The sequence below is a fragment of the Choristoneura fumiferana genome, chromosome 8 (genome assembly GCF_025370935.1).
Source record: "Choristoneura fumiferana chromosome 8, NRCan_CFum_1, whole genome shotgun sequence".
Lineage (NCBI taxonomy): Eukaryota > Metazoa > Arthropoda > Insecta > Lepidoptera > Tortricidae > Choristoneura > Choristoneura fumiferana.
In genome coordinates, this window is record NC_133479.1 from 19,732,314 (window position 1) to 19,750,438 (window position 18,125).

The 18,125-nt window shown below is 37.1% G+C and overlaps 1 long non-coding RNA gene across 2 annotated transcripts in view; it reads right to left on the minus strand.

Moving 5' to 3' along the window:
- Positions 1 to 2,527: 2,527 nt before the first annotated feature.
- LOC141430720 (uncharacterized) overlaps positions 2,528 to 18,125 on the minus strand; it is a 264,703-nt gene continuing 249,105 nt past the window's right edge. The window contains exon 4 of one of the 2 annotated variants that reach the window (XR_012451654.1): positions 2,528 to 2,540. This is a non-coding gene — a long non-coding RNA (uncharacterized lncRNA). The remainder of the gene's footprint in view (positions 2,541 to 18,125) is intronic. The other variant, XR_012451655.1, reaches the window with a different exon arrangement.

Below are 18,125 nucleotides of genomic sequence, written 5' to 3' on the forward strand. Positions count from 1 at the left end.
GCATTTATAATATTCTGTTTTATTCTGAAGCATCTAATATTATTATAACTTATGAGCTGCCAGTCTGAACAGTTTTTTTCTTTGCCAGGAGCTTGTTCCGCCCACCGGCTGTCACAAGTCTCGGCCACATTGCAAATACTTGTACACTCTGCTTGTACATGTACATATGTCGTACATTCTGAAACAGAATCTTTCATATGTTCAGATGCGACAGTTGCGTCAATTACAGCTACGTGTGTAGGTACCTATAAAACTGAACATGCTTATGTTACTTATTACTTAGATAGTCGTCCGTTTGTCTGTTACAGAGTGTATTAGATCATCATCCAGTAGCTGTAGTCTAGAACAGAGGGCAATAGTTATAGGTTATCTAGAAACTATATAGTTTAATAGCTAAGCGCAAAAAAAGTTGGTCGAGTGCTGGCGTGCACTAAGGGTCGATTCGCCCGAGAGCTACAAAAACAGACACATGGGCTTGAGTTAGTTAGTGCGAATCAACTTACAGTCTTGTGAAAACCAGTAATTTAATTGCCTGGTTCATCATCATCAGCCCGAAGACGTCCACTGCTGGACAAAGACCTCCCCCTTAGAACGCCACAATGAACGACAACTCGCCACTTGCATCCACCGGTTTCCCGCTACTCTCACGATGTCGTCAGTCCACCTGGTGGGAGGCCTGCCAACGCTTCGTCTTCCGGTTCGTGGTCGCCACTCGAGGACTTTCTCCCCAACGGTTATCTGTTCTTCGAGCGATGTGGCCTGCCCATGCCACTTCAATTTGCATATTTTTCCAGCTATGTCAGTGACTTTAGATCTTCGACGAATTTCCGTATTCCGGATTCTATCGCGCAAAGAAATTCCAAGCATAGCTCTCTCCATAGCTCGTTGCGTGACTTTGAGCCTCTCTAAGAGGCCAACAGTCAAGGACCACGTCTCAGCGCCATAAGTCATCACTGGCAACACACACTGGTCGAAGACTCTAGTCTTCAGGCACTGCGGAATATTGGACGAGATTGCCTGGTTATCATTTGCAAATATATCTATTACAAATTCAAAACGAAGTCCTACTCCTATCCATCAACCTCAAAATACTAGAACCGGTTGCGATAAATTCAACTGCAATCTGTTAAATATACAATATCGTCATTCAAAAACATGTCTTAGCTATGAGCAACAGGACTTTCGATTAAAACCGAAATGGAATCTTCGGTCTCATTCTTTTTGGCCGAAACCGAAAAAAAACTAATCTGTTACCAGTAAACTTTGTATTGTAACTTAATTGAATTTCAGGTATTTTTACATCGATGTGGCCTGGAATAAATAAATAAAGTCACGGAACATTAATTGACAACAACTGATTTCTAGATTTTCTAGTCCCAAACAAAGCAAAACTTGTATTATTCAAGACTCGAATACAAACAATTTCTACTCGTAATATCTGCTCTAGGAATTTAAACTGGGACCTCAAGCTACGTTCTCCACTTGGCTATTCGGTCATCAGTAAAAATGAAAACTGATAAGAGCTGGTTAAAGTCGCGGGTTCACGGTGGATGACAGCCGCTGCCAACCGAAGCAACTGGAGGCCTATGGGGGAGGCCTATGTCCAACAGTGGACGTCCTACGGCTGAGATGATGATGATCATGACGTAAATAAATAAGAATAATTGGGGTTACTAAATACAAACTCCCGCGTGAGAGCTACGGTCCAAGCCTTCTCATTCTGGGAGGAGGCCCTACATTGGGACATACGTAGATACAGGCCGAGATGATGACATTCCTAACTTAAACATTACTTGTCTACATCAATTACGAACACCGTGTTTCTGACTGTTTCGTCCTGTCACCAGCCGAAATCAAAACTGTCGCCGAAACTCACTGAGCAAAAATGGCCGTAACCAAAACCAAACCTTCTATCAAACACTAGTAATAACATTAGTAATAGAGGTGCAATAAATCGATAAGCCAGATAATGGGAGCGCATTGTGCGCTGAGTTATAACCGACATCTGTTTGCCATTGACAGAATTATAATCGAAGAATCAAGTGCACTTTAAAAAGACATAAATCCTTTTCAATGAATTAGAGGTAAGGCTTAAAGAATACACCAGTAAGATCTAATATTACAAGAGTATTCGAATACTAATGAGTCTTTTTAAAAGGTCGTTGTGTGTTATGCAAATGAGTTCTATGGCCTCGGTTTTTTTTGCTGTGCGACTGCGGTTTTTGTTGTCGATTTACAAGCAAAAAAATGTTTTTGTGCATTATCTGTTTTGATTAACAAGACATGTTTATAAAACAGTGCCTTTGTGTTCATTAGTTTTTACAAGTACTAATTATCTGTTGAATTCTTTGATTATGTATTAACTTATAGCTATGTATTATGTAGTATGATTATAATCGTACTTATGAGTACGATATGAGAGCTTTATTTTTTTCCAGCAAGCTTTAGTGTCAATACTTCAGCTTTGATTTTTATACATAAAAATTTAAAAGTACTTACGTAGATGCAGGGTGACGATTATTGCCAAGGACGTTCGGAATCTGAAAAGAAGAAAGTGGCTGTTGAGTTATTTTCTATACTTAATGAACGCTAATTCGATTAACTCAGTGATTATCACTTTTCGTAAGTGAATTCAACCTTTATGTACGTTATACGTAACATTAGACAGACTCTATGATCATTGTTTCTCCTATCGTCTGTGAGTCCGCAACCGCAGCAGTTAGGGTGTTAACGATCCGAGCGTCCGGCACGGCGACGGCACGACGGATCGTAAACGTACCGCATCCGGCTCGTGGGGGCGTTACGGTTTTGATGTGTTTTACTACAATGTGCCGTAATAAACGGTTCGATGTTTAGTTTAGTGTTTTAATGATGCCACTTTGAATATTAATATATAAACAAATACATATCTTTTTATTTATCTTTATTTAGATAGCTGGTAGAGCAATTAGAAGAAGAGAAGTCATAAGTAGGCTCTTGTTTTATGAAGTAAACGACTAAAGGAATTTACAATCGTTTCTTCTAATTTCACGTGAAATGTGTATACTTTTCTAAAATTTTCTTTCTGTTATTTTTAATGTAATATAATATAAGTTTAAAAATGACAAATAAAATTATAACTCGTAGCAAATAAACTATGAAAAATTTAATTACATTTAAGCATTATTTTATTACAACGTAGTTTTCTTTCATTACCTCTCTGTCTAAACAGTTTTCTAGCCAGATTCACATTCTCATTTTCAGTCTGAATTTTTTCACAATGCCAGGAGGCATCCGTAACCCTCACCACGTACCATGAGTGCCGGGGGCAAGAGAGCCCCCTGTTAACTAAATCACTCCCCCCTCAGTAAGGGGGGTAATTAGCCCGAATTACCCGATGACGAGGGCGAACGCTTTAACGCGATTTGTTCGCGGATGTCGTTTACGTACAGATATACGACAGTTTTACGTGTAGATAATTCAAGATATATGTTTATATTTAAGTAGCCGAGACGGAGTGAATGATTGATTAAATAGTGGAAAAGGAAAACGAATGAGAAAAGATTTAATCTTGAAGATGATGAAAAAATTAAGCTTTTCTTTATTTCCTACCCCATAATCAATATCGCGATTTTATTCTTTATTTTTATTAAATACTTAACACATGTATTTTTATAAGTTTTTATAGGCCAATCATGAAATGGCATCATTTTTGAACCATAATCTCTACAGTAAAACTAAGTCTGACTGTCTGTTACGCAGGTTTGGAGATAGTTTGACCCCAGGAAGGATGTTAGTTTATGTCTCAGAAAATTGCATGATATCCATGGTATAGAGATGAATGGATTATTAGCATATGTAGCCCCGAGAATCAGTCAGTTATTGAATCATACATATTCTCCATTCCCAAACATTTCACAGGTGGTTGGCGCGGATACTTCTAAATCTTCTTGGATCCTTTAACTCTTCAGGCAACATATGGCTTCAACTGCAGTTTTCTATTGCTTCAAAACGTCCGTAAAAGTAAAGTAACTCAAGTGTAATAAACTAACATCCTCATTTACGTTAGCTGTCAGTTGCACAGAGATACAGCAGGACAACTAAGTTCTGAACGCAAAGTTAGCTTCTGCAGTCGAAGGCTGAAGCTGCGGCCGTGGACGCACGGAGCGGTGTATGTTGTTTGAACAGTTCTTAAATGAAATTAGTTTTGTTTGACATTTTAATTTCACAATTACACATTAAAAATGTTTTGTCTCTTTTGTCATTTTATCTTTTGATGTCTGTACTTTTTAGGGTTCCGGAGCCAAAATGGCAAAAACGGAACCCTTATAGTTTCGCCATGCCTGTCCGTCCGCGGCTTTGCTCAGGGACTATCAATGCTAGAAAGCTGTAATTTAGTACGGATATATATATAATCTATGCCGACAAAAAAGTACTATATAAAATTCAAAAAAAAAATTTTTAGGGTACTTCCCATAGGCGTAAGGTGGGGGTGATTTTTTTTTTCTCATCAAACTCTATAGTGTGGGGTATCGTTGGATAGGTCTTTTAAAACCATTAGGGGCTTGCTAAGACCGTTTTTCGATTCAGTGATTTGTTTGCGAAATATTCAACTTTAAAGTGCAAATTTTCATTAAAATCGAGCGTCCCCCCCTCTAAAATCTAAACCGGTGGGTGGAAAAATTTGAAAAATTCAGGATGGTAGTAAGTATATCAAACTTTTAGGAAAACTATAACGGCTAAGTTTGCTTGAGAATTATTAGTAGTTTATGAGTAAATAGCAGCCTAAGGTATAAAATATACCTAAACTTGGAAGATCCGTATGAAATGCGAAATCCTTAGAAAAATATTACTTAATTTTTTCGTAATGGCTTCGGAACCCTATTTTACTTGTGAAATCATTTCATTTCTTAATTATGCTGTTGTTCAATAGTAGATAGAATGTTTGTTTCATTATAGTATCTTATCCTAGTTTTCATTAGAGCATAGCTGTAGGAATCTATGTTATGGGATAAACTGTGTATTTCCTTTTTATTTTGTGGATCTTAAAAAAAAAAACAAATACGTACTTAGCTTATAAATATTTTGAGATAATGATTTATTTAACAAAATTTTAACCGTAAGAATCTTTGTGTTATTTCATATATTCTAAAAGTCCTATAATTTTAATCATCCCAGCCTATATACGTCCCACTACTGGGCACAGGCCTCCTCTCAGATTGAGAGGGCTTGGGCAGTAGTATTTTTTGCTCATCACATACATAATGAGAGCTGTAGCCGAAATCTATATGGATGAAATCATCATTATGAATACAGTATTCCATACAAAACGCGTATAATTATCCTCAAGAAAATACCGCACATGCCGACGCAGCGTAACTTAATTAGCTCCTCGCGCCAACTGAAACCCGTCCTGAAGAGTTATAATAATATTAAATCGTCCCTTAAATGTATCGTAACTCGAGTTAAACTCATTAAGTCATGAAGTCACGGGCCAGAACCGGCGGTAACGCTGCGGAACGGGGCAAAAACTCTTTATTGCCCATTTGCTTATTAATTATGAGTTAAGTACGTTCTTAGAGTTCGTGCAAGATTTTGGATGATACATGTGTGATTGTTTAAGATGAAATAAAGGTACTTAAACCCATTTATATTGCAGTTGATTATTGAAAATCAAAACAAGTGACAACGTTTGACACAAAACACCGTAATGAAGAACAAGCAGTGTTGCCACCAGGACGGCTAGAACACTGCGTTTCGTTTTTCTTGGATCTTCAAAAACGTGATGACGTTTGTTGCAAGCAACGTAAACTACACTGTAAATATCTTTGACAACGAGGTTCGTAAAATTATGATTGAACTTCACTTTAAGGTAAGTTCGTTTAATCATTCAATTCATTTTCAAGTTCAAGAATTGCTTGCATATTGAGGTAGTTCAGATTCAGTTCGACTTCGAGTACAATCACGTCAGAAGGTATTCGAAGAAGAAGCACGCTTGACTTGCCTGAATGCTCTAACTACTAAACTATAGCCCTGCGAACTGTTGATAGACCTCGTGAACTATGCGAAATATTTTGAACATGAACAGTTTCAATCCTATTAAATGATATTGACCCGGATAACTCATGTCTTAAATCGAGTTTAGCTCGACATGTTTCGGGCCAATCCGTAGCACTTCTTCGAGCTTCGCGACTCGGCGGCTGCTGCAACACGGGTAGGGTAGACGCACGAGCAGGAGGGTAGAGATATATTTTTATTTTTCTTATTTTTATGCGATTGGATGGCAAACGAGCAAGTGGGTCTCCTGATGGTAAGAGATCACCACCGCCCATAAACATCTGCAATACCAGGGGTATTGCAGACGCGTTGCCAACCTAGAGGCTTAAGATGGGATACCTCACGTGTCAATAATTTCACCGGCTGTCTTACTCTCCACGCCGAAACACAACAGACGTACGTTTACGTTTCTTTACAGAAAAAAACCATATTCCTAGTTATTAAACCTGCTTATAAAATTTTATGAGAATCGGTTGAAAAACGCGACCTGTAGAGAACAACTGGACATCCGGACATAGACATGAAAACGTTTCTGCCAAAGCTGAATTGAACCGCTTCGCTTTTGCTAGGCCAATAATAATTTTATGACAAAGTTCTATGATACAAGAATGGTAACAACATTCAGCCCACTAATTTATGTATTACTTTTTATCCACATTACCACCTTTTGTATGCGTACCTTGAAAATTCAGCTCTGTTTACAAATCCAGGAAATTTTGCGATGTATTATCCTCCTACATGGTCAAAAATAGGTAATACAGAATCATACACGTGCGTAAACTTATTCGAAAATTTATTCCATATCCTAATTAACCGTATCTTTCCTTCAACAACCTACAAAATCCCTTAAACCTTCTAAATGATAGACCCTTTCGCCCAAAATACGTATTAGCTGGTTTAGGCCGCCACAACTAAGAAGCTAGCTCAGACCGCACATTTCAATCTCTGAAAACTCCAAACTCGTCGCGACACCCTCATCAACTACCCTCATGTTAGTCAAATGTGTTAACCCGGCAATCGTCGTATAAGCTGTGACACAGCACGTTTTGGTACAGTAATACAACAGCGTACTTCTATCTCACTCTAGGAAAATATTTGCAAGTGTTACTTCGTTGGCTGCTGCTTTAATCAGATTCTATTCTATCTGAGACTTAGTTTTGTTTTCGTCATATTAGAAGCAATATTCTCTTAGTAGCTCCAGCAAAAAAATAAGGAACAGGAGCACCTTGTTCTTCTGCTTCGTAGATTTAGAAAAGATTCGTGACAGCTTGCCAGCCGTCCGGTCGTTGTGGAACTCTTTGCATACGTTTTTGTAATAAAATTCCGAAAAATATTACAAAATGAAACGGATACAAAATTCATTATTGTCAAGATCGTATTGTCAACAGGGAATAAATAATTTTATTTCTTGTGTTTTTGTTTTATTAGTATCTTGCCGGATTCTTCTCAACAGAGGTTTTTCCGAACCGGTGGTAGATTTTTTTTGACATTCATAGTGCTTGTTATAGCCTAAATTGAATAAAGATATTTTGACTTTGTCTTTGACTTTGGGAGATGCCATTGGGTAGCAGGACAACAGGACGTCTTTCATCTACCATGATAATGATTCAATCTATAGTGGCGAAGACAATAGTGGTTTCAGTATTGCTGTGTGGAAGAAACTTGAGTCCGCTGTAGGTAGACTTTGGAAAATTAAGCACTAAAATAGAATACAACGTTATAGTAAAACTCAGGTGGTTATGATAGGCTTAAGCCTCTTAGCGATCCCCTCGGACCCATGGTAAAAATAAGTCCAGTTTTAGGATGTAGGGTTCCTAAGAATGGAGAAGTAATCAGGTTATATAGGAATAACCTAGAATGTCTAACATTAGGCCAAGAGTCTAAGATTTATGCCATAGACTTATTGGAATGGTCGTGATAGCATCAAAAATATCTCCTAACTTGGATTACCATACTGCACCTCCATATACTGCGGACTATCTTAAAGTAATTTAGCATAGAGTGACAGAGAAACCCACATGCTTCTAGCTGTCTTTGTCGTACGAACTAACAAACGTTCCTCAACTATTCGAATTACTAATGTATGTAAAGCGGGCATTGATGGGCTCGCAGTGGGCTAATCGAGTCATCAAAGATAACTTCTGCGAGGATATGGTAATTCTGGCGAGGGCTTCCAAATGGAAGGATGCTTATTTTGTGTCATCAAGGACATTTTGTTGAGCACATTTAGATGCACCTTTGTCACTGTCAAGTAATTAGGTACTTGTCTTGTTAGTAATTTCAAAGGTGTACACGTTATGCCATGTGCGTAAAATTATACAACAATTTACCGGAGACTATAAAATAGCTCCAATTAACGCCTTTTAAAACTCAATTGTTCCGTTAGTTTACTGAAAAATGTTTTTATTCTCTTGAACAATATTTTAATAATATATGAATTGTAATAATAATATCTGCATGACTTTTTAGGTTTAAATCCTAAATGAATTGTAAACATCATTTATTGTAACAACATTGAATGCAAATAAAATATATTTATATTTCTTTCTATTTCAATGTTTGTGAATTTAACATAAGACATAAAAGTTATTAATCAACTTTGAAAATAAGAAGGGTGTTTTCAAATTCTCAGCGTCTACGCTTATAATGTTTAAAAAAAATAAAATGGAACCGACTACAAAACCCTTGAAAATATTTTTCTAGGTACGTACTAGCTCGAAGTCGGTGACTCAGCACGACCCAGCAGGTGGGATTGAAACCCATAGTATGTATAATAGGTGAGGTAGACGACTATTGTCCCACTCCTGCTGGCTCGTGCTGAGGCACCGACTTCGAGCTAGTACTTACCTAGAAAAATATTTTCAAGGGTTTTGTAGTCGGTTCCATTTTTAAGTTATTTTTTGTTATTTCGCATTAGGTATAGTTCCCAGTCCAAGCCAGTAGCAGCTGTTATAATAAGAGATACTATCTGCCCTGTAATCCGATTTGGAAAGAGTATTTGTCTTGCAAGCAACTTGCAGGTGTACACCTACGTATTCGTGTGAATTAGTTTTTCCGTCATCTTCACAGAAAACTCTCCTTTTACAATTACAAAGGCGGCATTCTTTACAGATGCAAAATCTGTATCAAAAGTGTCTCTTTTTAATTTCTACCTTTGTTAAGTACTTTTTGCTAAGAAATTTGACTCCGTGTTACTGGGGATCCGCTCGCAAGAAGACGCTTTATAAAACATAGAACTAAGTAGCTAATAATAAGTGAAATAGAAATATTATAATTACAAAATTAAACGGTTTCAACTCAAGATTATAAGTCAGGAACGGGCCGACTAGTTTCGATCTTTACGGAAGATCTTTATCAAAGGTGAGTGCGTTCACGACGTTTTTTTTCAAATGTGTCTCACGAGAGCTTAATAATATTAGGAATTTTGTTGTTTGTATTTTCTAGAAAAATACTTATATTTACTATTTACAAAGCTTGCACCTCGCTGGAATGCGAAATCCCGCCCGCTTCCCAGCTCACCTTCCCGTGATCGCCCTGTCGCGTCAGTACGGTTAGCATTTTGGTCGCCCACGCGTGTTATGATTTTTCCGTCTCTTATTTGTTGAATTTTTTTTTTTTAAAGAAAGAAAGAGAGATTTATTTTGGCTTCATAAGCACCGCCATCTTACAGCAATAAGACTAAAACTAGCACTAAAATAAAGTTACTTGGTGACATGACAGGACAACAAAAAGGTCTCCACTCAGCATGTGTTGCCACACGTTATGTACAGTAACGCTGGTTTTAGAACCCAAAATATTTTTGTACTGCAACTGTTAGGTGCAAACTTAGCTTGGTCGGGTAGTACTTATTATTTTTTTTTTCGTGTTTTTTCAAAGAAATTTCTACAGTATTGAAATTTACTTTTTAAGAACACTATTTTCAATAAATAATCCATTCTCAGCGATTTCGGAGCGGCGTTTTGTAACAGATTTATAGCTGAAAAAATAAATGTATGATTTTTTAGCCATATAGGCGTTTCATTTGGCATTTCTATTCCCTTCATTGGTTCTGCGTTTTAACCTTAAATTACCTCAAATGCCTTCGCCCCGCAGATTGACATAACATGAAAGCTTTTACACGCCTCTTACTTGACGCGTCATTTGACAAGTTGACAATCGCCGAAATTGTTCCTTTCATTTGTTCACACTCAATTTGATGCACGTAAATTCTGTGGGCGTTTAGCCGAAAAAATAGGGATGGCAGTTTTGGTTGAATTCAAGGGCCGGATTGGCGTAAGAGTAAGTTGGCATACTTTGTGTCTCGGCAAGCATTTATGTTTGTTTCTTCGGTAAAGCTTGCAAATTTAATAACACACGAGCGACAAGCGACAACGAACTTAAGGAGCAGCCACACCGCTGCTTAAAAAACGGTGACGGTACGGAATCGCAGTGACGCACCGTATGCGCACCGTTTTTATCGCATGCTCTCCACACCGCTGCTTAAAATACGGAATCGCAGTGACGTGCCGTAAACGTAAACTCATGACGTTTACGTATTTTAAGTAGCGGTGTGGATAGCATGTAATAAAAACCGGCGAAGAGCGTGTCGGACACGCCCGAAATAGGGTAGCCATTACGAAAAAATTAAGTAATATTTTTCTAAGGAGTTCGTATTTTATACGGAATCTTCCATAGTTTAGGTATATTTTATACCTTAGGCCGCTATTTACTCTTAAACTACTAATAATTATCAAGCAAACTTAACCGTTATAGTTCTCCTTAAAAGTTTGATATACTTACTCCTGAATTTTTTTAAATTTTTCCACCCACCGGTTTAGATTTTAGAGGGGGGGGGGGACGCTCGATTTTAATGAAAATTTGCACTTTAAAGTTGAATATGAAAAAATCGTTAAAAAACCCCTAATGGTTTAAAAGACCTATCCAACGATTTCCCACACTAAGGGTTGGATGAGAAAAATCAATAACCCTCACGTCTATGGGAGGTACACTAAAAAAATTTTTTTTACTTTTTTATTGTACCATTTTGTCGGCATAGTTTATATATATATCAGTGCAAATTTACAGCTATCTAGCATTGATAGTCGCTAAGCAAAGCCATGGACGGATAGACAACAGACAGACATGGCGAAACTATAAGGGTTCCGTTTTTGCTATTTTGGCTCCGGAACCCTAAAAACGGTACGCATACGATGCGTCACTGCGATTCCGTACCGTCACCGTTTTTTAAGCAGCGATGTGGCAGCTCCTTTACTCGTAAGTTTATAAATGGTCTATTAGAGCAACTTTTCACTGAAAATTTTCGCTGTTGTGAAGACCTATCTACGACGTTAGTTCTCTTCCGACGACGATTTTTATTGACACTAACATTATCGTGAATAGGCAGTATCGGACATTATAGACTAAGGGGCTGTTTCACCGCCCACTTATTAATTTTATTTGACGGATAAATGTGATGCCGTCCCCGTCTATTCGAACTGAAAAAACAAAGATGGCATCATATTATCCGTCAAATATGTTTAATGAATGGATGGTGAACAGGGCATAATTATTGTTTGTTAGTCGTAAAGTACCTTCTGGTCTTCTAACTTACTACTAACTTAACCTACCTCGGCTTAAGATTTAGTAAAAGAGATTTGTGTAAATTTAAAAATGGCAGAATTATCTGCGAATTAATTGCTTGATATCCTATACTAAATTGAATGCAGGCACTTCTAGCAATTACTCCTATTACCTCGTTGAGTTTCTTGCCGGATTCTTCTCAACAGAGGTTTTTCCGAACCGGTGGTAGTTTTTTTTGACATTCTTAAGTGCTTGTTTTAGCCTAAATTGAATAAAGATATTTTGACTTTGACTTTGATTATCTATTCATTTTATATAAGGTTTAGTAATATTTAAAAAAAGTTGCACTATTGCCGTAAAGTTCCTTCCTAGCCTCACTCATTGCCTTTTTAATTAACAAAAATGCTCTTGCTTGTGTGTCAAATCGTATTGTGGTTAAGATATAACTCGAGAAAGCAATACAAAACGAACCCGCATTTCTTGACAAAACAAAACCGGTGATATTAACTTCGGGTCGACATCCCTAACTCTATTAAACGCGTCCACAATAGAGGCCTCGCTACAATAGCGTCACAATATTGTGATCAAAGCGACTCGCTGTATTGGCAAACAATTGGCGCATTAGGACACCATTCAGGAACAGTCTTAAACGCTACTGTTCAAGTATTATTCTTTGTTAGTTTTTGCGCGTTTCCATTGTCGCTTACGATAAGAGATTTAGAATTTATTCCGCAACTCTCTGTTCTTGTTATGTGACATATATACGATGTTTGGATGTTCGTTATTTTTTTGTGTGTAAATATGAAAAATAAAGTTGCCAGAGATTCGATTATAGTTATCATTTGCGATCTTAACGTAATATTGTTAATAGGTACTTAAAAGTCAAAGTCAAAATATCTTTATTCAATTTAGGCTATAACAAACACTTCTATGAATGTCAAAAAAATCTACCATTTATACTTTGACATTATCTGTATGTTGTACTTTATTTTCTATTTTGCTTACGTGTCGAATTTTGCGCAAATAACAAATTGCCTTTTGTTTACCCTTTAAATAAATACGTATAATCGGGCAATGGAAACAGTGTCAAGACGCAGGCGCATGTTTTTTGCGTCACCCGGGCCGAATTCACGCCCCTGTCATAATGCCACTCGCGAGTTGTCACTTAACACTTTAATCCCGCATCTGTCCCGATTAATCCTGATGTCTAGCATGACGCTCTTCTTTGACTTTGTTATTAAAACATTTTCAGTTTTTTTAAGACCGAGATGGCGCACCTTGATGACCGGCCATTAAAAAAAAAAGATAATCTATGACGTGCCATAGATAAAAATAAAACTATCAATCAAAGACAAGAAACACAGTATTCGATGATTGCTCAAATTGACGATTGGCACATTTGATGTGGCTAAATTATTTTGCTGCTTGCCATTCGTTCGATATCCCAGAGCTACCTATTTACGAATTGAGCTTTTATTTAACTTACAGTCACGAATGTGACGCAAAATGCTTGAACACGGGGCGACAATTCCGTATATTCATCATTTCAAACAAGCATGTGTGTCACATGACTTACATAGTATCTTTATTAAATTTAGACCATACTCGTAACAAGCAATTATCAATGTCAAAAAACAAGTGATGGTTTTTTCTTGATGTGTTTTCTATTTTTAACTGCTGCAGGTACTTATAGCGTTTAAATCTGTTTCCTGAAGTCATAATATCGTCTAAATAACGTCAAGTAAAGTGGTAAGCATCGTGCTTGCCTTCTCATGTGGACTTAAATCGTATTTATAAGTCGCCTTTGTGATATTCTTAAGAATTCGTCCATCTTTTGTGATGTCAGTTTTAGCTTTTTCGGATCTGTGTATGAATGTAAATAGGGTCTGACGACAATGAAAGGGAATGAGGTGAATGGGTTAAAATAAGGTTATAATTTGGGGTGTTCAAAATGGAGAATCATTTTGTCATATCTATAATTATTTATGTGAATAAAATATATGTTTTTTTTTTAAGTTTAATGTATTTGTTAAAGGAAACCATGGATGATAGCAGGGGTATATTTTTACATATGTTTAACACGTTATCTTACCTAATTACACTAGTGCCCCGTGAACCGCACACGTCGCGAATTTGTCTTACATTTCCAACACCCATGGTTACGTTTTGGAAAAAACCCAAAAACTGAATAAAATGTGACAAAAAAAAAACAGAATAAATCATCAGTCCACAAACTTTTGCGATTGCGAGACACGATTGAGAAATGCGGTCTTTAGACAGCCGGACATACCTACAAAACATTTTTCCCAAGCTGAAACAAAGAGGTTAAATAAGGATCAACATTCGTTAAAAGTCCCAAATTAGTTGCTAAATTTCACTCAACGACCATTAGGCATCTAGTCTAATTCCCAAAGTCAAGAATCTGAACCAAAACAAAAGTACAATGGAAGTCCATCCAAAGTTCTAAACATACACATTAAGTGTACAAGTTATTTGTGACGATAATGTCCTAAAATAACGACAATTAATGTCATCAAGTCCGGGGGCCAAAGCGATGACGCGGTAATCTGTTCAGCAGAACGTGTGAATCACGCGCCGGTATTCCGATCGTGTGGATATTGGCCATCGCGTTGCTAAATTAAATGGGTCTGGGAAGGATATAATTGCTGCCTTTATAAAATAACGCACTGTTTCAAAATACAACGTTTTGATTTAACTGCCCGAAAGAAGAATTTTGAGCGTATGTTTGTATACATACATATATATGTCTATTTCTTTAGAATCCTCTGTAGGTTAAACAGCTGGACGGATTTCAACATATTATTTATCATTACAATCGTCATAATAGATTGACATATAGTACCTCGAGTACTGCCTTTTCGCAACGTAACGTTTGGCAACCTGTTTCATTTCGCAACTTTTCATTTCGCAAACTCTAAAACTGTAAATATTTCAGGATTTATTTCAGAAATATTAAACAGTTGGGAAATGATAAGTTGCGAAATGAAACAGGTTGCCAAAAGTTATTCGCCGAAACATTAGTAAACCATAGTACCTTAAAGTACTTTAAAAGTCGCTGAACTAATGTCGTTCATTTTGAGGAGAACGATCTATGTTTTAATTATTTGCTCTTATTACAGGCTACACCCGGTATAATATTTCAATATGTTGTTCGTGAAAAAAAGTGCGGAAGGGTTAATTTTTTTTATTGTAGCAATATGAGTATCAAATGAAAGCTAATAATTAGCCCATTCGATATATATGCCTTAATTTTTTTCAAATTAAATCTAAAAAGAAAAGCAAGTCTAGAACTCTGTCATGTAACTTAAAGTTCAACAGTCGGGAGCCATTACTGGGAATATTTGAGCCGTCACGGTTTTGAATAGGTCCCATTGGCTGTCTTTTGCCAACTACGAACCCCGGACACCAGCACTGCGGTGTGGAAGGCAGAAGGAAATCATCACACTATTTCACCAAGAAAGTTATAATGAAGGTTTGTCACATCCTCAACCGACGTCCATGACCACTTAGCCAAGAACTTAGCGACTTAGTAGACTTATATCATTAAAATAATGTTATTATGAATTAAATTGTAATCGTAATTTATTAAGACCTTTATAATCGGATAAATTAAACTAGAAACCGCAACAGTCTTGTAGGCATCAGCTTAACGACCGCGGTATGAGCCGTGAAACGATCTCACTGACTTTAATAACTTAATCTCACATTATAATAATTATTTCAACGAGTCGACAAAACAAAGGAGTGCGACAAATGGTCTTGATGTTGAGGTGACGATGGCTCGAAGCTGGTGATGAGAACTTGAGACAGTGTAATGTGTCCATTAATGAATATTGTGTGAAAAATGCAACATCATGCCATTGCCCTACACATGCTTGAAATATTTTTATTTCTCAATAACGTGTCATTGCTTGAGAAAAGAGGTCTGAATTAGAACGAATTCTGGTATAAGTAGCTGGGCGTTTTCTTACATTTGTTGTTACTTTATCACACTCACTTGTACAAGGTATCAAGTGTATCAGGGTTCATTAAAAAAGTCATAATCGAGCTGTATTGATTATTATTCTTTAAATTGTGACTTATGATGTAAGCCTTAAATCACATTGTAGATCTGTTTTAAACGAATATATTTCTCGTCAAGTTTTTTGCCGGGTTCTTCTCTTGACAGAGGTTTTTTCGAACTCTAGGAGTTTTTAAAATTCTAGAGGAGTTTTCAAAATCTAGCGGTTGAGATTACAATATTTGTTCAGAATCATTTAGAAAGTTGGGCTAAAAAGTAGCCTGTGTTATTCTAGAGATCCACCTACATGCACACTACTAACTAAATTTCATAAAAATCCGTCCAGCGGTTTCAGCATGAGAGAGACCTAAAACAAACACATCTACTGTCGGTTTTATCATATTACTAGGATTATTAAAATGTATACTGAAGGTATGAATATTTCTTGTAATTTGCCAAACAATGCAATATCCTTGACACATGCTAAAACCGCTATTTGGAATACGTATGCCACATTCACAACGACAACATGGGACAGCATGATAAAGTGCTATGTCATTTAACACATAATGTATGTTATACTTCTTTGTTAATTTATGGCATTAAAGTACACTTAGCCTTGTAAATGTAAAGCCAAGTTGTGATGCAAATTAATGTCGACATTTGCTGAAAATTTTCACGTGTTTTATTATCTGGCAACACCGTTTGTCACTCGCCGCAGCACGGCTGCCTCGACACAGACTAATCAACGCTACTCTCAGAAATAATTAGTCCCTTACCAGCGCAGTAAAATTAGAACGGCTATCACATGAAAATGTTAATGTTGGCAGTAAAACAAAACAAGCAGTTGCAATATTACACCTCATACACACATCCGTTCGTGTCTAAATATACGCAGCCGCAGCGTCCGCTAGCGACCCGAGCCTCCCAACAACTCCGTGCAATTGCTCCGTGAAACACAACTCTATCAAAACTTGGAAGGGTCAATTTTGGAACGTGATTTGATTTATGAAGTCCAGAAGCAGAACATTATGATAACAAAATAAAAAAAGTAAGACGCTCGAAATTTAAATATCATTTGGATCGTTACTATGTATCATGAACCCAACCAAGTTTCGACTCAGTGGAAAAATGTTAGAGTTTTCGGTTGCGCGCGTCGGTTTCCAATGTTTATTTAAAGTGGGTTCGGAAACGGCGTCGATGAACAAATTTATCTGTTTGTGTGCGCAGGCGCAGGCATTCGACTGTCAGATTGATGGATATTGTAAACAAGATAACTGCGCCTTGTTAGGGCTGAATATATAGACTGTTGCCCTAACTGGGACGTAGTGATTTCCAGATTGCTGATAACGAAATCGATGTCTTGACATGTTAGTTCCGTGTATGACATGTGTTACTACCGCTTGACAAATTTCATTTTGCAGCCGTCTTACCCTCGGTCTTGAACTGAGTGTTAACAAAATTGAATCCTGATCTATAGCACCAATCGTAAATGCAAGTTGGTTCTTTATCGTTGCTATCTTTGTATACTGATGAATCGTGTTTGCTGGCAATTCGATGATACTTATATAACTTGGAATTATTTTCATGGATCATTGATTTATTTCAACTTTCGACGGAAGAGCGTTTGGAAAGTAGTAAGACATGGAGAATATTATAAGTACCTATGATACTGTATTTATACTCGTTGACAAGTTCCTTTAATCTTCTCAGAGATTTGTCATAGGTATTATTATGGGACAGTCATCGACTTTTTAGAATATAATTTCTGAATTTCATTCTTGGCGTGCTGAGCTGGCGTGCTGGCGTGCGAGAGGCGTGACACTATTTTTGTTTCCTCGCAGTGATCGTGAAAAGCACGATCTGTTAATAAAAATTTGGAATTGAAATAAAAAATACAAAAAGATTCCAAAAAACCAATCTTAATTTGATTGCTTAGTAACGATATCTCTTGTCCGGGTGAGCGGTTAGTTCCAATGGAGTGCCGAAAAAGTTTCTCGATGAGGGCTACGGCATAGATGTCGCTAGCGTCACTGCTTAAGTGGCTAAATAAGAAATAAACAAGCTGAGATATGAGGTGCATAGGGGAAATTCGTGTCGGTACCGTTGACCATCAGTGGTGTAGCGGTATAGCACGCGGTACGGAATACCGAGGACCTGGGTTCGATTCCCAGTGATGGTCTTATTTTTCTGTTTTTTCTGTGCATCTATATTTCAGTTTGTATTTTCAATTTAGGTTTTACGGGATGACCGTAAAAGTAAAAATTTGGAATTGAAATAAAAAATACAAAAAGATTCCAAAAAACCAATCTTAAAAGCACAATGTTTAGTCTCGGCCAAAAGTGCAATAGATGAACTCGTATTATCGAAGTTCAAACTAACTCGTTCATCTATTGCTTACTTTTGTGCCTCTACAACATTCAACAATGTTTATTCTTGTGTCTCTGACATGTATAAATACGAATAGTACATTGTTGTAAAAGCCCGAAAGTAAGCAATAGATGAACGA